General features: G+C 36.1%; 1 pseudogene; it reads right to left on the minus strand.

Moving 5' to 3' along the window:
* Window positions 1-278: 278 nt before the first annotated feature.
* LOC130031506 (calcium-activated chloride channel regulator 4A-like) lies at window positions 279-25,869 on the minus strand (annotated as a pseudogene).
* Between the last annotated feature and the right edge of the window lie 732 nt (window positions 25,870-26,601).

Raw genomic sequence — 26,601 nt, forward strand, 5'->3', positions numbered from 1 at the left:
TTTATCATCATTTTACAATATTATAGAGTTTAAGGGACTTAGCTTCCAATTTTCTCTATATCACCACTTCTGTCATCATATTCATCACATTTTATGGTGAGTAGATAAAGTTTTCAAACTTTAATATTAATTTATAATTTCCCACACACCCTTGGGTGTTTGAATTTAATAAAAGTATTCCTTTAGTACTCGTAAAATCATTTTATGAGTTCAAGTTCACAGAATTCATTCAAAAATTCCTAAATGTCCTTCACTTTTTAGTTGTTGTTACTGTTTTTTTAAAACCCGGTGCTAGGTCTATTTGAACTTCTTCTCCTGTTAATGATACAAATAGTGGTACTGATAATAATACTAACAGCTGCCGCAGTTCCAACCACTGCCAACACCACAGTAGAAATACTAATTCCAGAACTAGGATAATTTTCCTCTTGGTCAACATCTGCTTGTGGAATAAACAATGCTACTTGTGTGGTGTTGGATATTTCAGATTTTTGACCACTATCATCCACACTTTGAATGGCAAAGAAAATGTGGGTTGCATCTTCTCTTACATTTTCTTGTTCAAATGTAAATGTTTCCTTGGAGTTGGCGACCTTTGGTATCAGATTCTTAGTGATTACTTGCTCGTTCTCATCAAAATTGTCTTTTAGATCAAGGATATTTCCACTTTTTCTTATGATGTACTGTCGAACTAAAAACAATTACATATAAGTTAGAAACAGAGCATATAATACTAGCACTGTAGCACTGTCCTCCCGTTGTTCATTGATTTGCTTGAGTGGGCCCAGTAACGTTTCCATTGTGAAACTTGTTGTTACTGTGTTTGGCTTATGGAATACATCAAGGGTAGCTTGCCAGGCTTTGCCATGCAGGCGAGAAACTCTTGGTAGCTTGCTGTGCTCTTAGAGAAGGGTGGAAGAATTGAACCCAGCTCGGCCGGCCACACGCAAGAGAAATGCCCTACCATTGTGCTATCGCTTCAGCCCTATACTATAATGCTTAGTATAATACTAAATTCCCTTTTATTCCCTCACCTGAAAAATGATCACTTAAGCAGTTTATTCTTCAAAGACCAGTTTTTTTTTATAAAAGATAAATTTTGATTTGTAATATTTGCCAGGTGCTACTTCTCTCTATGAAAATTGGTAGCAGGTGAAGTATGCACTTTTTTATTGATTCAAACATTATTTTATATAGTAAATACTTTAAAGAGCTACGAATTAAAGACACAATCACAATCACAACCATCCTTTTATTCATCGATTGCCTCGAATAGGCCCCAGTAACATCTCCTTCATCCTAGCCCTGAGATTTTTTAAAAAGTGCCATATTCAAGGCTATTTCAGAGTTAGGAGAATGAGACCTTTCATTGTTACTGGTATTTGGCATATTGGGTATGTCACGGGAAGTTTGCCAGACTCTGCCATGTGGGCAGGTTACATTGGGTAGCCTGAAAATTATCTTTAATCTCACCAATTAAAGACAGTTTTTTAATTTCACCCACTTTTATTCTTGCTTTTGAAATGATCATCTTTCACTCTACATAAAACTTCATCCTTACCTTTGCCAACATCAAAATCATCTCCTGGTGCTGTCCATGTTAAAGTGATCATATTCCCCTCAAGTGTGGCCTCAAGATCTGTGATTTGACTTGGTGGGAAATAGTCAGCAGAGGAGGGATTGAAATTAGGTGGAACACCTTTAAGTTCAAATGCACCTCCAGCTGCCATTCTGCTGAAATTCTCCACATTTGTTTGAATATCCTTATCAGTTTCAGGTCTTGGTGGATTCCCTTGAATTTCTTCTGAAATAAAATATTCCTAGTATTTAGTAGACAAAATGCACAAGTATTTTTCAGAACTCAGTGAACTGAATTCCCTATTAATAACCACTTTACTTTCATAACAACCATACAGAAGTAAAATTGTTTTGAGTTTGTTGACAAAGTTGCAAATGTCCATGGGTGGAAGAATCTTTCTTTAGTATCTTGTCCAGGATCTTGTAAGATGAAGAGCAACAATGAATTAATTATTTTAGAATGAATGTTGCATGAATCTTCATTCAGTATATGCCTTTAAATTTTTTACCGTGTGTACTCTCTCTACTTTTTAATTTGAGGATGTTTTCCTTGGAACCAGGTTCTTCTCTTCCTCCCTGTTGAAAGTGCTAAGGAATAATACTTGGAGTTTTATTCTAATTGTCCTCAGAAATCCCCAATAGTCAAAAGATAAGGAACAAGAAATAGGAAAGCTAAAAGAGAATGTATTCTTAATCTTTATCATAATCTTATTCAACACAGTTTTGTCTTGTAACTTAAAACACGCAAACCATGTTTACATTTCTGTATATTTATAGCACATGTAACTGAAGGATAACTTTTGCAATAGTTTATACTTAAGCACATAATAATATATATATATGATTTCTTCATCTTGACTGAAAATTATCCATAGTATAATAATATCATTCAAACTAATGCAATAATGTATTATATTTATTGAAAACAAGATGTTATACACTGTACCAAAGATTATGTCAACTTGGAGGCAAATCCTTCTATGACTCTGAAGTTTATTATAGGAGATGAAAAGAACTGCAGTTAGAGTTATAAACTGTATGGAACTTTATTTATTTGTTTATTTCTTAAATTTTATTTTATTTTTATAAAATTGTTAACAATAATTGATTACGCTCAATATTCCAACACCAGTCCCACCAGCATTACACCTTCCCACCACCATTATTTTGAATTTTTCTAAACACCACCAATGCCTGCCCCAATAGCAGGACCTAAGTAATTTATTTTGTATTGCTTTATGAATAATTTTTTAAAAGTTAACAAAATGTATGAAGCTTTAACAATATCAACTCATAGTTTTTTTAAGCCAGCACAAGATTTAACACATTATGAAGTACTCACCATTAACCACCCAGCCTGGTACAAATACTGCTCTATTTGGGGGATATCTTAAGCTTCTTATGGCAGTTGCTGCTCCATAAACCCCGACTTTTGAAGTTATATTGGCCATCATTTTTAAAATCTATAAAATATCTTGAGTAGACCCCATCATTCTTTATAGAATCAGCACCTGGTATTAGAAAAGAAAGAGTGAACTACTTTATAAAGAAAATTAGGCTTTTTGAAGTTAAGAATTTGTTTATATTACAACCGCTTGATTGGGCTCTGTGTGAGATACACACACAGACACTCACACACACATATAGGTTCATTCACAAAAAAACTGTAAATTACCTGCACCATTATCTAAAAGTTCCAAAGCTGTTGTTCCCTGGCTTGATTCAATGATGGCTGTCACAGAGGCTCCAAGAATGGGTGCAAATCCTTGTAGAACTTCTGCATAGACAACCACATGTTTGGGGAATTCATATGTGCTTTGATTCATTTTAGCATTCACTGTGATTGAAGGCACAGAAGAATTTGCTGCCCGAGAATTTACTGTAATAGTTAGTATTTCAATTTTTACTTTGGCTTGAAGACTGTAAGTCCAAATGCCAGCCTAAAAATTTAATGGAAATATGATTAGTATCCAAGATTAAGCTCTTTTATATATTCCTATTTTCTAATTCCAAAATATACCTTACAAATGTGTTGTGTTATAAACAGGGCTTTGGGAGTCTTAAAGGTGGAGGGTAAAATAGGATAAGAGATGAAACAATTTAGACAAGGTATCTGTTGTAATGCATATTCAACTATATGGAACCTTAGCAAGAATAAATTTTTGAAAATTTACCAAGTGTTTGACCTCAATCTTCACAGTCTATGATACGACAGTGTCTATGAAATAAATCTAGGGGCTAGAGAGATATGACATGGATTAAGGTATTTTCCTTGCATTTAGCCAACCAGAATATAATTCCTGACTCCACATGGGCTGCTGATGATAGAGCCAGGAGAAGCTGTGACTCTCACCAAATGGTCCAACACTTCCCACTTCTCAAAAAAAATACACATTAAATAGCTACTTTTTGCATTCTTTCACTATAATCTCAGTTATTCTAAGTAGTCTTAAAATATTATTGATTACTTTTGCAATTCCTGGAATACTGAGGTAGGCCATACTGGAAGTTCCATCTTCTTTGAAATTTCCCATGTTTGTTCCATCAGGATCCAAGAGCGAAAATGAAGGAAGCTGTTGGGTCCATGTGACAAGAAAGAATGTGTCCTTTCCCACAGTGTTATCAATGATTATAGTGTCATTTATCCATTCATCTTTGTTGAGCATTTTCCCCCTACTTTCAAGCTGTTTAAACAAAATTTTGAGTTACTAACTAGAGAAGAGATTATTTTCATTCATTTTTATCTTTTTAAAATGCAGTCTTATTGTTTGACCTTACAAAAAACTTACATATGGCATACAACCTTAGGTTTTTGATTTCTCTCACAGCTGATTATTATATGACAGTTGTTAGTCCTAAAGTACAGAAATATAGAATCTGAGGAGGGGACAGGGTATGATCAAATGCACTTGCTCATGGCCATAGACACTACAATTAAGGGTTCACCATGCTTCTCTTTTCTCAGGTGTCATGGCAAATACACACTTCAAGTATGAATGAGCTGGTATGTGTTTATGCATGTGTGTGCTGTGTATGCTTTCACTGGTTTACTTACTTTTTTTTTTACCACTTAATACTTCCTGTTTGTGGCAGAGTATTTAAATAGAAACAAAAGAAGGCAAGGAATGGGGCTGCTCAAGTGGGCCCACCAACATTACCAAATCATGAGACTAGCACGTATGAATATTTTATTGATTTGAAATCTTGTAATAAAGTTTTTCACATGGTAGATTGAGTAACTCCGGGCAGTATACATATCCATTAAATCTGGAATTTCAAGAATACCAGATATGAAAGCATTTTCTCTGAGGGGCTCTTTATAGGGAGAATTTTCAAGTCTGTTGATAACTTAGTCAAGGAGAGCCAGTGATGCCCATTAACTAAGAACACGCACTCTGCTCATGTGTTATTTTAATGATGGGAAGTCGCACTTCTCTGCAATTCAGTCCCACATGACAAATACTTTAACCTAAGAGGTAACAAGAAGGAAGTGTTCTAATAACATCATTGCTGACAGAAATCCTAGTCCTGTGGAAACAGCATTACTATCCCATTAAATAGATGTATAAATGACATGTTTTTAGACTCCCCATGAGAAAACTGTAAAAAATAGAAGGTTTTAGCTGTATACTATGCAAAAATAACTGAGGGAAACGTGGGTTTCACTTTTGAGTTCCTACAAACTCAGATTATTGCAACATACTTCTACATAGCAACAATCTTTTTCCAAGAGCTACCGAACATTTACATGAATCCATATTTTCTTTCCTAAAAGTTCTCATTTCACTTTGCATGCTGAAATTAGACTATAGACCGAACATGAAGGCCACTCAATGCCTCTTTTGCAAACCACAGCACCCAAAAAGAGAGAGACAACAAAAGGGAATACCCTGCCACAGGGGTGGCGTGGGATTGGGGCAGGCAGGGGGGTGGGAGGGATGCTGGGAGCATTGGAGGTGGAGAATGGGCACTGGTGGAGGGATGGGTACTCAATTATTGTATAACTGAAACCCAAGCAGAAAAATTTATAAGTCTACAACTGTACCTCATGGTGTTTCACTAATAAAAATTTTTAAAAATTATAAAAGGCTAGCTTGGGAGAAATAAAATTTGGAGTTTGATCAGAAAAAAAAAAGAAGTAAGCCCTGAGCACTGCTGGGTCTGGCTTCCCCACCCCCAAGTAAGTTTTCTATTGTCAATTTTTACCTGTTTACTTATTGATACCAAGGGATATAATTTACAACTGAACTCTGACAAAAATGCAAAAATACTATAAAAATATTGAAAATAAAACTGCCAAAATGTATTTTGAATATTGAATAAAAACCCTATCGTTAGAAAATAAGCAGAAAGGTATTGTAATCAGAGTTCCAAAATATTTAAAATGTAATGAGAATATTTTTACTACCAACTGTCAAGTACCAGTTATAGCTATCAGCTACCAATTATTAAAGAGCATAACAGAAACCTCATCAATTGTCAAGCTCTAGATTGTTTTTATTCAGTGAGGGCTATCATCATTTTCTTATTCAACCATATTGAAATCCTTAGAAAAGAACTTTATTCTAATTCAGTTTATTCTCCACACATTTCAAGGCTAGATATTAGAACCAATTTTAATCGGTTTTGTAGTATCTAGCAGATCTCCAAACCTTGTGCACCTTTAGCTTATTCCTATATCTTATGCCTTCTGTGTTTTTCTTGGTGTGAAAGAAGCAGAAAATATATCTGTTTAGGTGATCACATCTGTTTTAATGTATGTAATGAGCTTAAGGTAGAGTTAGAAGTCAGGACCCTTGGCATAAAGTGACATGATGTTGATGATCTAAATCGATATAAATAAATAGAGAGATATCTAAAAATATTTTGAAGGAAACAGAGTATGAACATTTTGTTTGAGACATGGATAATGAAAAATCTGGGTTTTTGGAGTTTTTAATTTGAGTAAGAGAAAATGCTGTTATTAAATGTCATTATTAAAACATAGGTACAAAAATTGGGGAAAGAGGAGAGGAGAATGAAGTGAAAAACCAGTGGAAAATATCACTAAAAGTAAGGTGGAAACATAAGCACGTATATCTATATATCTATATAAAGTGAGGTATCTCTATATAATGATTCTTTTGCTTCTGTGATACTTTCTTCCATTTTCATACCCTGTTCTTTTTATTTATTCATTTAGTTTATTACATTTCATAGTAGTGAAGTATGGGACAGTTTTAGAAGTATGGCATTTTTCACACATTGATAGAACACAGGGTAATATTTTTGGAAAATATCTATTTTTTGTTGGAAAATTTAACATGCTTTTATTCCTTTACCAAACCCTGTGGGAAAGGAGAAAGAAACTATAGACCTTCCATTTCATCACTTAATTATGTACTTAGGGGACATATGCACAGAATATATACATAATTTTAGGCTGAAGATTTAAATAAAAATTTACTCTGTCAAAAAATATGACTCACAACAAAATACAGTTATTTCTCTTGAGTAATACTATGCCCAAACAAAGTATCAAGGAATGAGAACTCTGACCTGAAGAGATTTTTCAGAGAGAGGAGCATTTTCTGATGTAAGGGCTGAGAAAGCTTCAACAAGGCCATTGTTCTGAGGATCATCAGTAGCAAAAATATACTTTCCTCCTGTAACAAAATAAAAATTAGAGTGATTCCTAGAAGATGTGTAATTATGAGTGACATCTTAGTGATTAATAACATAGCAGAGCAAACACACTATAGGTTTGTCTCGATATTTGTTATTAGACCCCAATAAGTTAGAGAAAAGATTGATCTGAGGCCTAACTCAATATCTTTTTTATCTAGGAAGTATAAGTTACTTTTCGTTCTTCACTTACAGAAATTGTAGCTGGTTTAAATACACCAAATAACCATAAAATACAAGAGAATGCTCTAATTCAATGCATTAAAGCTCATAAATTCCATACAACCCTTTGTGGAAGTTATTTAAGATACAGGTCTGAAAATGTTGGCTTTCTGATTTTTTAGCCTGTGCAGATCAGTATCAGAAAACTAGAAAGATTAAAGACATGCTAAATTAAGTAAAATATACTGGTGATGAGGAGAGAAAAATGGTAAGAATGAAGACTTTGAAAAAAATCCTATTAAATTATTGGAGCCAGAGTGATAATAAAATAGGTAGGGAGCTTGCCTTGCACATAGGATCCATCTGTGATATCCCTTTTGAGTTTAGTCCCTGACATCCCATCTGGTCCTTGAGCACTTTCAGGAGTGATCATTGAGTGTACAACCAGGAGTAACCCCTGAGCATTACTGGGTGTGTCCCTCAATTTTCCCCAACCCTCCCAAATCCTACTAATTGCTAAGGCGTGGGGTGAGGCAGAATGCTTGGGGGAAAATAAATTAGTGCCCATCAAATCACCTTGGAATGATGGCAGTATGTACCACTATTAAAAATGACATATATATTTTATAGATTAGAAATCAACCCATGCAATAATTAACATTCACGATCAGTATTTTCTACTGTTTGAGAAACTGAAAACATGTCATTTCATCACAAATCTAACAATATTCATAAAATTATACTAGAACTGTTACTTAGATCTATTCACCCAGTTCTACTAATCCCATTCCCCTATCCTACCCTGTAACACATGCCTTGATCTGATGATTTCTCAAAATGCTTCATTATCATTCCATATATTTTTCCTTATGCCCTGATATATCTTCTTTTACATCATTTTCATCCAAAAAAGGCAACACCTTGTTTATGACTCAACTCAGAAGTCACCTTATCTTTGATGTCTTCTTTCCTAACTCTAGAGCCTGGGAGAATGGTCTTCCTCGGACTACATAGTGTTTAATTCCTAAATAACCTTATGTAACTATTGAAAGGTTAGGTGATTATGCTATCTGTGATCTGATAAGTAGTTTCATTTGTCTCTCCAGTAGCTGTTGTGATCACCTTGAAAATAGAGAATGTTTCTCTTTTATCTCTGATCCCCAACTCTCTCTGTACCTACAGAAAGTAGCTTTAAAGAAATGATTGAGTTTTATGCTTTTACACTACTATTCAGGGACTGAAATATATAGGTCATATATTACCTGTTTTAATTTGCATTTCTCTGAGATCATAGTCAGCATTTGGTCCCAAAGGAATAAAATGAAGGACGGTGCCACTTTGTACCATTTCATCAACACAGTCTATTGGACTGTTATTCTGTCCATCAGACAGCAGTACTACTTCAGCTCCATTTACTTGGGGATATACTGATTTAATTTCCTGTAAACATAACCAGAACATATTTACTTACTGTTTCTAGATCAAGTAAATCTTAGGGGATTCAGGGAAAAATGCACAGAGAAAAGTAATGTATGCAAAAAGGAATAGATATCTAGGTGTCTGTAAGAAAGTCTAAAGAAAATGTATCTCAGTACAGTAATATTATTTCATCTTCTCTGACAACTATAATTGACATTGGCATTTTGCTTCAGCAATGCGAAAAATTTAGTAAAAATAAATAAAAACATTACAAATATTAGTGGTTTTCATGACTCTATTGTCGGATTTGCAGATTTACAATGTAGATGATTTAGACTATCAAAATTCGTAATAAGTTTCTTAGGATAAAAATTGACCAAATTCATTCAAAATTTTAGGTAAATAATGAATATGATGAAACACTAAAATTTGTGAAATAGTTGCTGATGTACATTAAAATGAAAGTGGAATTCAGAACTTACTTTTATACATTTGTAGCATTTATATCATATCCTCACTTGCCTCATTATTTTCTGAACATGAGCTCAAGTTAAGAAACAAAGACAAAGTACATGAGGTAGATTTCCTTACATTTTCTTTCTTTATTTCTCCCCTCCCTCCCTCCCTTCCTCCCTTTCTTCCTCCCATCTTTCTTTCTTTCTTTCTTTCTTTCTTTCTTTCTTTCTTTCTTTCTTTCTTTCTTTCTCTCTTTCTCTCTTTCTCTCTTTCTCTTTCTTTTCTTTCTCTTTTTCCATTTCTTTTATTTGTTCTTTCTTTCTCCCTTCCTTCCTTCCTTCCTTCCTTCCTTCCTTCCTTCCTTCCTTCCTTCCTTCCTTCCTTCCTTCCTTCCCTCCCATCTATCTTTCTTTCTTTCTTGCTTCTTTCTTTACTTCCTTTCTTTCTCTCTCTTTCTTTTTCTTTCTTTCTCTTTTTCTCTTTCTTGCATTTGTTCTTTCTCCCCTCCCTCCCTCCCTCCCATCTCTCTTTCTCTTTCTTTCTTTCTTTCTTTCTTTCTTTCTTTCTTTCTTTCTTTCTTTCTTTCTTTCTTCTTTTTTTAATTTCTCTTTTTCTTTCATTCATTCATTCTATCTTTCTCCCTTCCTTTCATACTAACCTCCCTCTCTCCCTCCTTCCTTCCTCCCTCCCTCCCTCTTTCTTTCTTTCTTTCTTTCTTTCTTTCTTTCTTTCTTTCTTTCTTTCTTTCTTTCTTTCTTTCTTTCTTTCTTCTTTCTTTCTGTGTGTTTGGGTCACTGTCAAAGAGGCCTACAGCTTATCCTGGCTCTGCACTCAGGGATTCCTCCTGGAAGAGCTCAGGGGAGCTACTGAGAGTATTTCGCCTGCACGGCAGAGCCAGGCAAGCTACCCATGACATATTCGATATGCCAAACACAGTAACAACAAAGTCTCCAATGGAGACGTTACTGGGCCTGCTCGAGCAAAATCGATGAACAACGGAGAACAGTGATGATGGTGACCATAGAATAGACATAATAAAATATTAACTAGAACTGATTCTTGGTTCTAAAACTAGAAATTGGGGATAGTCATAATGCCTAATTATCATTGGGATACTATGTTTCAGTTGTGTCAAGATGAAATCAATCACCAAGTTCCATGGTTTGAAACTAGAGCATAATGGAGTACAATACACTAAAGAGTAACATTTGTCTGTCCATTTGGAAATAGGCTACCCCTAATATGAAACATCCCTGTAGCAGATATTCTGAGAGATCCAGTTGCTATCTTTCCCATTTTCTCTTCTAATTCTGATCTTCCTCGATCAAATTTCAGACAATGGATTTAATTGAAAAATTTGGGGGGTGAGAATTGGTATCCCATTAAGACTCACATCTTTCTTCCCTAGATGATTGCCCTTGTTCTCAACCTCTTCACTGTTTTTTTACCTCGAGTCTGTGAATTCCAACAAACTTTGGTACCTCTTCCCACCACATGCCCAAATTTCTTTCTGAACTCTCTAGAACCAAATCACAACAAAAAATTTCTTTTATATCATACTTTTATATCATATACAACAACTTTGATGTTCAGTTTGGATCTGCCTGCACTTAACGTAGGGGAGGATGCTTATGCTTATCTTCTCCCAATAAGAAACCTCATCTTTACTCAGTGGCACTACCCAGAACTCTTTTTTGTTAGTATCTAGTTCTTTTTGGAGTTCTATGGTATTATGGGTTACTTCATTCAGCAGTATCATTCTCGGCCATTTCGAGTAACTCTCTTAAAGACATTATTCCTGCTCTTCAGAATGCTATGCTATGTTACGTTTTAAATATTTTCTTCTTCTGCATGCCTTATGCCATTATTCACAATCATTTGTAGTATAAGTTGACTTCAAAAATTCTTTGAGACCCTATATATCATAAGATCTGTTATAAACAAAAGAGATACAAAGAAGAATATGATAATTTTTTAAGTTTGATTCTGAGTCCTTAAGGATCCCCCAGTCTCCTTTCATTGGAGAAAAAATGAATGAGTTTAGTACAGTGTATTGTAGTGGAGACTTGCATAGGTAGTTTTGGGAGACCAGAAAAAGACCTTTTCTTTTTCTGGTTTGGTAGACAAAAAAACTCATATCCTGGATGAAATGGATGCCTGTGCTAAAGTCTGAAAGATGTGTGGGAGTCAATCAGGTGAGCTTCAAAGGAGAGAAATTTTTCTCTAACAGAATTCTTCTGGACTAGCAATGCAGTGTAGCACTAGCTCTATCCTCCCATTGTTCATCGATTTGCTCCGGCGGGCCCAGTAACATCTCCATTGTGAGACTTGTTATAATGTGTTAATTTGGCATATTGAATACGTCATGGGTAGCTTGCCAGGCTTTGCCATGTGGGCAAGATTCTCTTGGTAGTATCTCCCAGAGGAGAGGCGGAATTGAACCCGGGTCAGCCACATGCAAGGCGAATTTCCTGTGCTATCGCTTTAGCCCTTTCTGGAGTGAGGTTTTCTATTTCTAGAGTCTAGCATAATGTGTACATTGTACTGAAAGTGGGTAGAAGGAATAAATGGCTGGATCTAGACATATCTTCCGTATAGTATTTTGTTTGTTTCTCAACACAGCCAATGTGTTCAAGGGTTACTCCTGGCTCTTGCTTAGTCACTCCCCGTGATTTCAGGAATCAAACCCAGACATTCTGTATGCAAAGCAAGTGCTCAGCTCACCGAGCTATCTCTCCAGACCCACTATTACTTTTGTCTCTTTCTTTGAGAACAAAGAACTCATCTGAAAACTAATCCCAATAAAACAAAACCCTATTAAAAACTCTATGGTTGATATTATCTCTTGACTTTGAAGGAAACTACAAATTCACTCTTTTCTTCTGTCTATCAAGTATTTTCAGTAGATAAAGGGGGCAAGATCAGGATATATTTCTATATTTCAATATGTAGTTCTGAGTCAACAAAATATTGCAAAAGGGATTCAAGTTTCTCTCAATCAACTCCATTTTCTAGAAAGAACAGACTCACATGGGTTATGTCTTTTCAACTCAACCCCAACTTTTTTCTTCATTACAGTATTCACTGATTTTCTTGAGATCATGATTATAGAAATTGATTGGTGGTATGAAGGTTTGGTTAAAGCAGATGCAGGTTAAATGCTGATCATTTAGGCTTTGATACTTCTGTCTCTACATAGCAAAAGTGAGCCCACACACTTACTTCCATGCTTCCAGACTTATCAAGAACTAAGCACACAATTCTTTCACCAATCCTCAGCAATGAGAACACAGGTAGAGGGGGTGGGGCCACCATAGGCATTGTGTTATTAATATCCTCAGAAGTGCTGATCACTTCCCATGTGCTTCTGCGATTACATTTTTTATTTTGTAGGTTTGGAGCTTCTTTGTTATGGTTCTTTTCATTACAGAATTCAATGACCTAAAAGTTCAACAAAATAAAAAAGATTACATACAGAACATTAAAATACATCTAATATGAATTTTATTATTTACTTTATTATTTTATTTGTTCAGGAGTTTAAAAACTTTTAAAAACCCTTTGTAAGTATGTTGTCTAATGAAATATAGAGTTACAATATCAAGACAAATTTTAAGTAATATTAAAAAATATTAGTTGAGTGCATAGTATGTGTTAGTCACTATTCAAAGAACTCTATGTAAATCTATTTAGTCTTTCAGGTTACCTTTTGGATATCTAATAAACAAGATGACAAATATTTGATTATAACTATGCATCTTGAAGTGACAGTTGGTATACTTACAGAATCTATAGCTTGCATAAACATTATTGATGTTTTTCAGTTTGCTTTTTATCAGGGAAGAACTGACAACCTTTTTCATATAGTTTTGTGGTAGAATTAAATCTGCATGGTCTAAGTACACTGCTATCCCCTTGATCCATATAAACTCTATTTAAGCCAGTAATACCTTTGGAGCACCTAAAAAATATTGACATTAGCCTTTAAATTAATCCAATTAGCTATTTGCACTTAAAAACATTTGTGTTTATATTTACATTGATTATTATAATAAGGTTTTATTTTTATAACACTTTTATTTTTTTGAATAAGATAGTTACAATAGTGCTTACTTCATTAGTATATACAAAGTTATTGCCCCTCTAACACCAACAGAGTGCCAAGAATCTCCACCAGGTTTCATTCAGATTTGTATATCAACTCATCCTGTTTCACAGCAAAGTTTAAGAGTCTCTATAAGAGAAGTTACTTTCTTCAGGAAACTGAGGCTGAAACTTTCATTTTATTTTTTATTTGGGAGTGCATTAGGGCCACACTCAGTAGTGCTCAGAGGGTCCTCCTAGCTCTATGCTCAGGGATTTACCCTGTTACGGCTCAAGAGAAACAAGTAGTGTTGGCAATCCAATCAGTTCCCCATGTACTCTCCCTCATACTCCACTAGAGGAAAACTTTAAATGGTATCCCCAGTATATTCACAAGTTTAGTTTGCTGCTGGCATGAAATCTCCTGCTGACCAGGAAGGCCGTTAGATTAATGGTTACACGTTCCCTTTTCCAACATCTTTCTAGTAGCTTTGTGGTGATAAATGTATTGGAGGTATTTAAACTAATTTAGGAAAACATTTATTCTTGGACTAATTATCTTCGAGTTCTTTGTAGATTGCCAGATGATATTTCCAAAAGAATGGAAACTGCTAAGGGGAGGCATTTTTTTGGGGGGGGGAGGGGTCACACATGGAGATGCTCAGGGTTTACTCTTGGCTCTGCACTCAGGAATTACTCCTGGCCATGCTCGGGGAACCATATGGGATACTGGGAATCGAACCCAGGTGGTCCACATGCAAGGCAAATGCCCTACCAGCCGTATTATCGCTCCAGCCACCGGGGGAGGTATTTTAGATAAAGATATTAATATATGAAATTGGTCTGTGGTTACAATAAATAACTGGGATTATAAATATATTCTAGGGCTGGGGCGATAGCACAGTGGTAAGGCGTTTGCCTTGCACGCAGCCAACATGTCCGACTCGAGCTCGATTCCTCCGCCCCTCTCAGAGAGCCTGGCAAGCTACTGAGAGTATCTCGCCCGCACGGCAGAGCCTGGCAAGCAACCCATGGCGTACTCGATATGCCAAACACAGTAACAACAAGTCTCATGATGGAGACATTACTGGGCCCGCTCGAGCAAATTGATGAACAACGGGAGGACCATGATACTTCCAATGTTGTTCCAGTTCAAACAAGCAATTAAAGAAGCAATTACTTAGGCAGGGAGATAGCACAGTGGTAACGGCACATGCTAGGCCTTCCTGGATTCATTCTTACTGCCATATGTTCCCTCAATCACTTCAGATAAAGAACATTGCATTGAACCACAGGGCTAGTGGGCTGAGAATCACAGATGTGACCACTAGGCCATCTGTGTACCACTGGTAAGGCCCTCCTGTCTTTTTGCCACAAAAGAAGAAATGACTTGATTTTACTTAATCAGTTATGGAGTCAGACTCCTAGAGCCATATGTACTTCTATTGCCTTCACTGAGGCATAATGATAATATATGTATTTAAAAGTCAAGATAAATTTTCTTTAGAAGACATTAGAAATTTTGAGAAAAAATTGTATAAACACATAAATTTATTCTAATGTGTCTTAAAACAAGTGCATTCAGTGAAGTCTTCATTATAGTTCTCTCTTTTGTTTGTCAACTTTTTTTGTTCAAAGTTCCAAACCCTAGCAGGGCATTTGAAATTGTTTAAATTGATGGCACCTATATTTAGATTTGTTTCCCTAATTTTCCTCTCTTGCTCTTAGAACCAGGAGGACTGAGCATTATTAAATGTGATGTTAGATAAGTATTTTTAATTTCTTTATATTCCAGATGATTTTTAAAAAATTACTGGTATCTGACAGTACTAATGTACTAAACATGAAATGTTTACTGTCTAAAATATTTCATAAGGTCAGCTAGCATCTTAAATGTGGTTATTGGATAATAATTTGTAGTATTTACCTGTTTCTGTTGTTTTGTGGACCTGGGTATCCCAAGCATTGCTCAGGAGCCCCAGCAGTTCAGTGGCCTGGGCCTGAGGCTGCAGTGCTGCTTGAGCCCTGTGGTTCTGGGGGTACCTGGGCCAACAGGTTGATTCTGGGAGCCTCCAGGGCTGTATCTAGAGATGCTTGGGAAATACATGCATCTGGGAATTGAACCTAGGTCTATCTCAGCACTGTACTGTCCTACTCCCTAAATTTGCAATATGTAGATAAGTTCTTAAAATATGAACTTGAAAAAGACAAAGAAATTTCCATTTGGCATTTAAAGCTGTTGATGTTTTACTAAGCCCACAGTCACCACTATTTGCTAGTCCTTCTTATTCGTTCTTTGGTAATTCAATTTTTTGTCTCCTAGCATATAGTGCAACATTTTCCACAGAGCACAGTTTCAGCACAAATGTGTTATGCCAGCTATAGTGGCAAGCTACAAACAATTGTCATCCAGCCTACCAAATGTCTTCTATTTATGTGTAATTTAAAATGACTATCAGCTATTTTAAGATACGTTTACTAAAATGAAATAAAACCATTTTTGTGGTACAGCCTTTACAATCTATTTTTAAACGAAAATAATAGCATTTAAAAGAAATAAAAAAAAGAAGTAACAACCTAAAGTAACTGAAGAAAATGGAAATGGTCATACCTTGTTGCTTCAAGTTTTTTGTTTGAAGCAGCATAGAAAGGCTCATCCTCATTGTACTCATCAAACACTCCCCAGCAGAGGTGAGCCCATTCATGGACCAGCAGCCGACCTGTGAGAAAATATTTCAAATATGAGATCAGAATTCAAATGCTAAAAATAGTCCATCAAATATTTTGGAATTTTCAATAAAATATCGATGTTATGGTTTTAAATAACCTAAATAGGTTTTTAAATAAGAATATCATACTATTTTATATGTAATGGTTTATTATTAAGTATATTATATTTTATTTAAAATGTTGAATCAATGACATTTTTATTTTATATATGCTAAGGGCATAGAGTCTGGGCTTGGGGTTTGGTTCTTGGACAGAAAAACATCTTAGATATTAAAATAATTTTCGGTTCTACAAAGCTCTCCCCAATTAACAAAATAGGCAGATATGCAAATATAGGTGACACTAAAATTTCTGACAGTATAAATTACATGTTAAAATGTTTCCTAAGGATTATATAACAGTATAAATTACACGTTATCTATGTTTCCTAAGGGTTTACAATAAAAAATGAAAAAACATAGTCATAGACTCTACATAAAAATAAATTTCATGAATGCCTAAGTGAAGTAATTAATTTATTGTTATTAAATATCACTTATTACATATAAACTATTAATTGTATATATTCAGCACCATCTTTGAAAGTAAAAGGTGAGTAATATATAGTTGCTGATAGGGAGAAGATTAGATAGAAGAAGTCATAATAAAAATATTTCCTAAGGATTATTACAGGGTAAATAGAAGAATAAAGGTAAATCAATAGTTAGAAAGCTAGAAGAAAAATGTGGAATTTTAATCAATAGTAGAATAAGTAAATAGCAATGGAAAAATAGTTGGAAATGATATCTGTGGTTTTGTTGCAGAGTATTACTGTAATTGCTGAGCTCTGAAAATAAGAGTGGAAGCTGAATAATGTCATGCAAAAATCATATGTCAAGTTTTTTAGCTTTTGATACTCAAAAAGTGTTTGTTGGCCTAGTAGGACTAGTAACATTATCACTTGGTATTCTACAATAATTCAAAAACCACCCTTGGCAAGAATTCACATACTAGCATGTTCCTAAACAACCCTTTTTGTTAAACTTCAAAATCATTTGTTTAAGGTTTCATATTTGAACGGAGCCAGTGTAGTGAACTGGAATTAAGTATCGGAGGGGGGAAACCCTATATCAGCTACTAAATTGGTAATTTGATGAATTTTAGGGCAAATAAAAATTGCCTACCCTGTAACTTCCACAGTACAGTCCCACTCAAATTTGCTTTGTTCTCAGTTTGCGACTGCCCTGGCCCCTATTCCCACCTGTATTTGCAGGGTGTATATGATAGAACCTAAAGGGTAAACATTAAGGTGGGTGTGGCAGGATATGAATTATTAAATTATTTGAGAGCAGTAATTATCTCAATACATATGCATATCAAATCACCATGTTGTGCATCTTAAATATGTAGAATTTTTATTTAAAACTACCAGCTATCTTAGAATTTCATTCCAATGTACATCATCTTCACTCTTTCCATTTGTATCGTTCTCAGTTGTAAAAGGAATTTATGCTGTATGTTCTTCTAATATCTGCTTTGTTGGCAGCCTCTATTCACACTGAAATGGTGCCTGGATGGTCTGATTTTCTTTTGAATACATAATGTTATAATTTTTAGCACAAATTACATAAACTCTGAAGACTTTCTTATTCATATTATTTTCCCAAAAGCCATGTTGTTTTAGGGCACTGTTTCTCAGGATCTGACATTTTTTCACACACATAGGAGTCACATTAATGGAAGTTGTAGGTATAGCTATAGAATGCTGTCAGTTGGGGAATAGGTTTGAAGTCGACACAGAAGTTCAACTCCTCACTCACATTGGAAGTTGGGAGTTGAAAGTGAACATAAATTTGACAGAAGAGATTTTTTTCAGTTAAGGTATATTTTAATGAATGGAAATGAAAAGAATAAATGGAGGGCATCTAAAATTAAAATGTGGGTCTATAAAGAGATCAGTCATGGTCCACCCACTATTCATCGATTTGCTCTTGCGGACACAGTAACGTCTACTCCTCCATTGTGAGACTTGTTGCTTCTGTGTTTGGCATATTGAATATGTCTCATAGCTTGTCATGAGGGGGAGATACTCTCGGTACCTTGCCGAGCTCTCTAAGAGGAGCGGAGCAATCAAACCCAGCTAAGCGGGGCCAGCTGTATGCAAGGCAAACGCCCTACCACTGTGCTATCTCTTCAGCCCTGATAAAGAGAGTTGGAATGAAATAAGTGAAAGTATCGTTGAGAAGTGTTGAGGCTTCATTGAGCTTTGAAATATGGGTTTTGTACTGTTTTGTTTTATAGCTTTGTGATTTTTTAAAAAAAATATCTTGAAAGCCTATTAAATGAGCCAAAGAAAACTGGCTGGAATTTAGTACTAAGGAATGACAAGTTGAATCAAACAAAAATAACAGTAGTGAAGAAATTGGAATTTTTATACTTAGAGTTGAAATGACTTACTTTATCTGACATGCCAAGTAGGAAAGATGCATAGATAGAAAGGTATAAGGGACACAGGTGACAGGAGGACAAACAGGGTGATGCTTAAGGGATAGGGGCATAACAAGCTTGGGATTTGAGGAAGGAGCTTTTAAGACTGAGTGGGGTACAGTTCCCAGTGATGTTTAGGACCAGGGCTAGGTGAATGTTCAACAGAGACAAGGAGATTTAATCAAAGCTCACTGAAGGGCAGTGGAAGAGGGAGAGGTGCACCTGGAGTATGTGGAGTCAGGAAAGTTTTCTCAAGCAATAGTGACATGATTAAAGCCTTCTTGAACATCAAGTAGCATTTTCATAATAAAAAATATGCTCTACTTCTTTTGAACTAGTGATCTTAACTTGTAAGTGCAAGTAGATGAAATTGCCGTTTTTATATCTAGAAAGAAACATTTACTTGGAAAATTTATCTGATTCAAACAAACAATTTGAAAAATATTATCAGCCACTAATAGTACCTGACCGTTTCATCCTGTCCAGAAATTTGTATCATGGCAGTTTTTAATTTATCACATGCTGCCTTTCCTAGAAGCAGCAGATGATTGATTATAGTCTAGTTATGGAATACTGGATTATTCAAGTCCAACAATGCCTTCATAAATACATTTATAATTTGCTGCCCTATGTTCAAATATCCATAAACAGTAAACTGAATATAATTGCATGAGTTACCTGATATTCTTAACAATTTTAAAAAACAGAATTTTCCTATTTAGGATATTGTAGGAAATAAGTTCAGAGAGGCTAGGACACTTTTCTAAGGACACACAGTATGTTTCTCAGGAGTTAGGATTTAAACATTGTACAAAACTGATTTTTACTCAATTTTGTTAACTGGAACTCTTACCTGGTGGTCCATATTCATTTTGCTTGTTTCCCAGTAGAAAATCAGGGGTCATATGAATGTATTCTCCTTCTCCTCCACACTGTGAAAAGTGTCTAGTGTAGGGTTCATCTCTACCTGGCAATGCAGGTGGTGCAACTATGACAGTAACCTGTGAATATATAAAATGATTTATTAAGCCATAGAAATGGAAATGATAAAATTTAGTCTGAAGCATTCTGAAGCTCTCAATTTTCTGTAAAATTGAGGAACAACAGAAAATATATATTTTTTCAGAAAATATAATTTCTAAGAGAAATTTTATTGAGCCTTACGTGTTGGTGGGCTGGAGTGATAGCACAGCGGGTAGGGCGTTTGCCTTACAAGCGGCCTACATGGCCAACCCGAGTTCGATTCCTCCGCCCCTCTCGGAGTGCCTGGCAAGCTACCGAGAGTATTCGATATGCCAGACACAGTAACAACAAAGTCTCCAATGGAGACGTTACTGGGCCCGCTCAAGCAAATCGACGATCAACGGGAGGGCCTTTACCTTTACCTTTTACCTACGTGTTGGTAGCTTTCATGTCTTGGCCTCATATATTCAGGTCTTCGTTTCCAGGTATCTGGAATTAATATATTTACGTTTTTAAAATAGATTCTGTTTCCTGTGGCTTTAAACAGGTAAGTAGAAGCTTCAGTCACCATGTCCTATTATTAAGAGGAAAATATAGCTTGGTCAAATGGCATGAATTAAAGGAGGAGGGATTCATGACAGATATTTCTCAATTTAAAAGCAGTTCATAAAGCAGAGCCTCAGACTCAGGATTGCTACTCTGCCATTTACATTTGTTACACAAAATTATCTCTTTTTCACACTGAATAGTTTTCACTGTAGGGATGGAGAGATAGTACATGACTTTAGGTGCTTGTCTGATACATAGCTAACCCTGGGTTAATTCCCACCACCACATATGATATCCTGGCGCCTTCCAGCAACCTGTGAGTACTGTTGGCTGTGGCCCAACCTCCATTCCCCCTGCCTCCTAGAGCTTTCAATGCCTCATAATCCTTTATCAAATGCTTCTGTTTTGGGTTCACAGACATTTTATGATATGGTGATGACACAGAATAGAATTTAAAATCATTTCCTTGGTTCTTATACTGGAATTTATACTTTTTGGGTGATGGTTCTTACCAATTTATGTCATCCTGAAGCTCAATTTTCTCATATCTTAGACAATTTTATATTTCCAGTGATTAAACCCAAAGTATCACAAGGCAAGTGCTCTACAACTGAGCTATAATTCAACCCTTATTATTTACATTTAAGGACAATATAAGAATGGAATGACTATATGTTTGGGAGGAGATCCCAAACATATAATCATCTAATCTTCGATAAGGGGGCAAGAAAAGTGAAATGGAGCAGGGAAAGCCTCTTTAATAAATTGTGCTGGCAAAACTGGACGGCTACATGCAAAAAAGTGGGCTCAGATCTCTGCCTAACGCCATGCACAAAAGTAAGATCGAAATGGATTTATGACCTCAACATCAGACTGGAATCCATAATGTTTATTGAAGACAAAGTTGGCAAAACTCTCCACGATATTGAAGTTAGTGGTGTCTTCAAAGACGTCACGCCACTGGCCGAGCAAGTGAAAACAGAGATAGACAAATGGGACTATCTTAAACTAAGAAGCTTCTGCACCTCAAAAGAAACAGTGACCAAAATACAAAGACAGCCTACAGAATGGGAAAGAATATTCACCAAATACACATCCGACAAGGGGTTGATTTCAAGGATATACAAGGTACTGGTTAAACTACACAAGAAGAAATCACCCAACCCCATCAAAAAATGGGGCGAGGAAATGAATAGAAACTTTCGCAAAGAAGAAATCCGAATGGCAAAAAGGCACATGAGAAAATGCTCTACATCACTAATCATCAGAGAGATGCAGATCAAAACAACAATGAGATATCATTTCACACCACAGAGACTGGCCCACATCCACAAGAACAAAAGCAACCAGTGCTGGCGCGGATGTGGCGAGAAAGGGACCCTCCTTCACTGCTGGTGGGAATGCAGGCTGGTCCAACCCTTTTGGAAAACAGTATGGACGATTCTCAAAAAATTAGAATTCGATCTCCCATTTGACCCAGCTATAGCACTCCTGGGAATATATCCCAGAGAGGCAAAAATGTATAGTCGAAGTGACATCTGCAATTGTTTGTTCATTGCAGCACTCTTTACAATAGCCAAAATCTGGAAAAAACCTGAGTGCCCGAGAACAGATGACTGGTTAAAGAAGCTTTGGTACATTTACACAATGGAGTACTATGTAGCTGTTAGAAAAGATGAAGTTATGAAATTTACATACAAGTGGTACTACATGGAAAGTATCATGTTAAGCGAAATGAGTCAGAAAGAGCGGGATAGACACAGAAAGATTGCATTCATCTGGGGAACATAAAGCAACAAAACGGGAGACTAACACCCAGGAAGGGCTCAGATTAGTACCAGGAATTTTGCTCCATGACTTGAAGGCCAGCCACATGTGCTAGGTGAGAAGGAAGCTCAGATAGAGAAGAGAGCACCAAATAAAGGGTGTTGTGAAGACCCTCCCAGGGTGGGAGAGACATGCTAAAAGTGGTCTATAGACCAAACATGACTGCCACTCAATGCCTCTCTGGCAAGACACAGTACCCAAAAGAAGAGAGAGAGAACAGGGAGGAATGCCCTGCCACAGTGGCAGGGTGGGACGGGGGGGGGGGAGGATGGGGGGTGGGAGGGATGCTAGAACCCGTGGTGGGGGAGGATGGGCACTGGTGGAGGGATGGGTACTTGATCATTGTATAACTGAAACCCAAGCACAAAAATTTATAAGTCTATAAGTGTACTTCATGGTGTTTCACTAATAGAAAAATGATAAAAAAAAATTAAAGAAACTGAAAAAAAAAGAATGGAATGACTTACCTCCATTTTTAAACTCTAAATGCAAAACTGAGGTTATCAAGAAGGTAGAATAGTGGGGGGAGGGATGGGCATGTTTTGGGTAACTCAGACACATTGATGGAGGTTATTGTAAAACTTGGAGATGGTGGAGATGTAGTAACTTTGCTCATCAAAACCTCTCAAGCTAATTCTTTTGTAACATTTTACCAAAATAAGGAAAATAAATATAAAAATGTGGAAGAAATTTTAAAGTACTCTAAATATATGTAATCATAATACTGGTTAATATCATTACTCTTACTTTTTTGGGAACTCAAAAGTCTTTCAAGGGAACAGATTTAGCTAATGTAAATGTAAATGATCTATGGGGATGAGCCATAAGAGGGATTATGTTCATTATAATATCACCCTTCAGGAGAGACGTGCTACAATGCAGCTGCATGGGAAATACATTATACAATTCTAAACCTTTCTGTTTACTTTGTAGATTTTATAGCTCTGTGCAATTTAGGCAATGGAAGAATTTCTCTCTGCCAAAGAACTACTGTGACCCCTTAAGGTATGGTGGCCAACAATGGTTTCCATGAATGTTTCAGGCTGAATTTCTAGAGTTTCTTTTTCTCTTCTTTTCAGCTCTCCTTTTTTCCCCTCCCCTCCTTTCTCTATGGATTTAGTTGATTTTATTTACAACTTTGCTTTTATACATTTCCAAGCATAGCACAATTATATTTTCTCATTTTTGAACTTCAAGATATGTAAAGTAGAATTTAATTTTATTTTATATTTTGGGTCTTCAGGCCACACCCATTAATGCTCAGGAGTTATTCTTAGCTCTGTTCTCAGGAATTACTCCTGGTGGTACTTGGGGATCAGATGGGATCCCAGGGATCAAATTCAAGTTGGCTGCATACAAGGCAACTGACCAACTCACTGCATTTTATTTTCTGTTTCCTTAAATGGAATTAAGAAATCAAATTAGATAATCTAAAATGCAACAGTTAAACATTTGAAAATTGATTCACAAAGTGCTGTTTACTGGGACATATCATAAAGATTTAGAACAGCTAATCAGGGTAAATATGATCAAATTTAGCAATAAACTATATATATATGTATATCCACACCTCATAAATCTATCTCACCTCCCAATCCAGAAGTTTTGTTAAGCATTCGCTGGATATATATAATTTAAATTTAACGAGCCTTGAGAATCTTAATAAAAAATGTGGACTATTTTCCCAGTCTACATTTGAGAAGCAATAATCTCAGTTTATCAAACACTTTGTATAGCAAACTCTTGTCAATATTCACACAGAACAGCTAGCTGTTCATAGATTAAAATAAAAGTAGTCATGAAAGACCTACCCTATTCCCCCAATTCACCAACCCTTCATGGAATCCCAAGTATCAACCATTATGTGTAGTATAGATGTGCTTATACATGTATGTGCACAAGCAATTACAGACACTAATAGTACTGGATATAAACATTTCCAGGTATAGATAGTATATAAATAAAAGTCCCTGAAATCATTCATTTCCAGTTGAGGCAATGATTCCTGTACTTTTGATAGAAACTAAAAAGTAGTGCTTAAATATCACTTTCCTCAAGACAGAATTCAAATCACTTGTTCTGCAATATAAAAGTTTAAACTCTTCAGTATAGAAATGATTAGAAGGTCAGCCAAATATAGATTTTGGCAGTGATACTGCTGACACCTGGGAACCTGCAGTGCCTTTTAGTGGCTCTTATTTTCCTTACTGTCTGTGTTCAGGTTTTGTCCTCTGCCTTGCAACAAGATCTATTTTCTTCCTATTAAGTTTTCTCTTAAAATTCCTATAGTGTTTGAACTGGGTCAAGAAGATGAAGATATTGACATTTCTGAAAATAAGCAATCTCAAACCCAAAGACACGAGAATAAAAGGAATGAGGAAAATGAACATTTGACATCCCAAGACATAAGTAAGAATTAATCCAGTATAAAAATCATGATTCAATAATACTGCTCACGGTCACGGTCAGGGTCCTCCCATTGTTCATCGATTTGCTCGAGCGGGCCCAGTAACGTCTCCATTGGAGAATTTGCTGTTACTGTGTTTGGCATATTGAATACATCACGGGGAGCTTTCCAGGCATGGGGGCGAGATACTCTCGGTAGCTTGCCGGGCTCTCCGAGAGGGGCGGAGGAATCGAACTCAGGCCGGCCATGTTGGCTGTATGCGAGGCAAACGCCCTACCGCTGTGCTATCTCCCCAGCCCAATAATACTGCTAATTGAGGATATTTCAATTGATGATGATTCCATCTTCTCTAAGTGATCAGACCAAATCCTTAAAGTCTTAACTTCTATCAGTTTCATATTCTCCCCTATCACATATATATAAAATCATCTAAAAAATTATCCATGATATCCTCAGAATATGTTCAGATCACATCACTTGAGTTATCTCTCCTACAATATACTGATCCTTACTCACTATCATTTCTCTATTATAACAACCTTCTATCCGGTGTCCCACTCCACCTTTATGGTCACAGACTGTGTAACAATGGAAGCACCCTCATCCTCAGAGTTTTGTCCATGTTACAGGCAACGATTGCTGTATAAGTAGGAGAGAGCATACCCCTCCTCTGCTAAAATCCCACAATTTTCATGGCTTCTTGTACTCAGAGTCATTCTAGTGACCTGGCAGTTGCAATGTCAATCTGCTCTGCTCACCCTTTCACTTGCTCATTTCAGTTTTTTCCCCATCATACCAATCCAGCTCTTACCTCCATGCATCTGCACCTTCTGTTCCCTCTCTCTGGTTTTCAATAGGCTCTTCTTTCATGCCTCTGAGCTACCAGCCTCAGATATTATCTCCAAAGTGAAGCTTTCTCTTGCTACCAATTATGAAATGAAACAACATTCTCTCCCTTCCCTGCACACTGACAATATTTTGCATTCCCTTTTTCTGATTTATCTTTCTTCACAATAACTTGCTATCATCTGCCCTGATTTTTGATATCTATCATTATCTATAACCTGAGAATAACATGCATTGCCCAAGAGTCAGCACTTAAAAAATTCCCCAGTGTCCCCCTTACTATCAAGAAGAATTCCATAAATATTTGTTTTGAAGCAGAGTAATTCCAGATGCTGAGGTTACAGGTGAGAAACAGAGGTCCAGTAAAAGGGATATCTCATATTTGTTCATTCTTTTTGAGAGAAAGGAGAAGCCTTTCTGATCCTCTACTTCTGCTGGCCCACAAATACATCATCTCCACTGCATTACGCTGCTTTAAAGTTTCTTGAAGTGTTCAAAAGTCTTCCTAATAATAATCACTAACATGGTTTTTTTTTTTATAATTCAAGCAGAATTCTTACCTGTATTTCTGTAACTAGAGCTTAATTTTCTGGCACACCAGGATTTATAGCAATGATAATACCTTCATAGCCATTGTCTTTCAGTTGAATCAGGGACGAACTGCAGCCGCCTAGCAGGTATAGGACAGAGAGGAAGACCGAACTTCTGAGTGTTCCCATACTTCCTGTCTCCTCTCTCCTCTCTTGAGAGAATAATCATCTTCTCTTTTACCTCAATTATATATATTGCTAAAAATTACCATGTGGCCGTGGGTGTGGACCATACAAAGTTCAACATGACATATATGTGGAAATATTATTTTACACCCCTGTTTTATTCTATGTCTGAGTTTTACTGTATAAAATTGTATGAAGTGATCAGAAGCAGGAAATTGGGTCTTTTGAAATAGAATTATTACATGCTTCTTATTTAGAAAGAGTTTTTATAAGCTTTCTAATTTGGATTGATTTCCTAAATGAAGGTCTCTGCTTTGTAAATTCTGTCAAGGCATTGTAAAAAGTAATATTTCATAATGGAATGAATAGAAGCAATAATGCTAATGTCCTCAGTTTTACAATGTGATTTAATTATTATTTAAATTATTTATCAATAGGATATTTATCAATATTTATTTAATATCAATGCTGATGATAAATTATCAATATGATTTGTCAATTATTTACCAAAAATGGCAGTCAATTGGAGAATATCACATTTAAAGAACACCAGATTAGTCAGGTTGGTTTAGAAATAAAAATTGAAATGTTTTACATACATAGCAGTATTCAGGGATTTCTGCTGGCTTTGTGCGTAGGGATGATTCCTGCACTCCTGTCAGTGCTCTTGGGACCGTATGAGGTGCCACAGATTGAGCCCAGTTTGGTCACATACAACACAAGCATACTCGTGCT

The sequence above is a fragment of the Sorex fumeus genome, unplaced genomic scaffold, assembly GCF_029834395.1.
Source record: "Sorex fumeus unplaced genomic scaffold, SorFum_2.1 ptg000047l, whole genome shotgun sequence".
NCBI classification, from domain to species: domain Eukaryota; kingdom Metazoa; phylum Chordata; class Mammalia; order Eulipotyphla; family Soricidae; genus Sorex; species Sorex fumeus.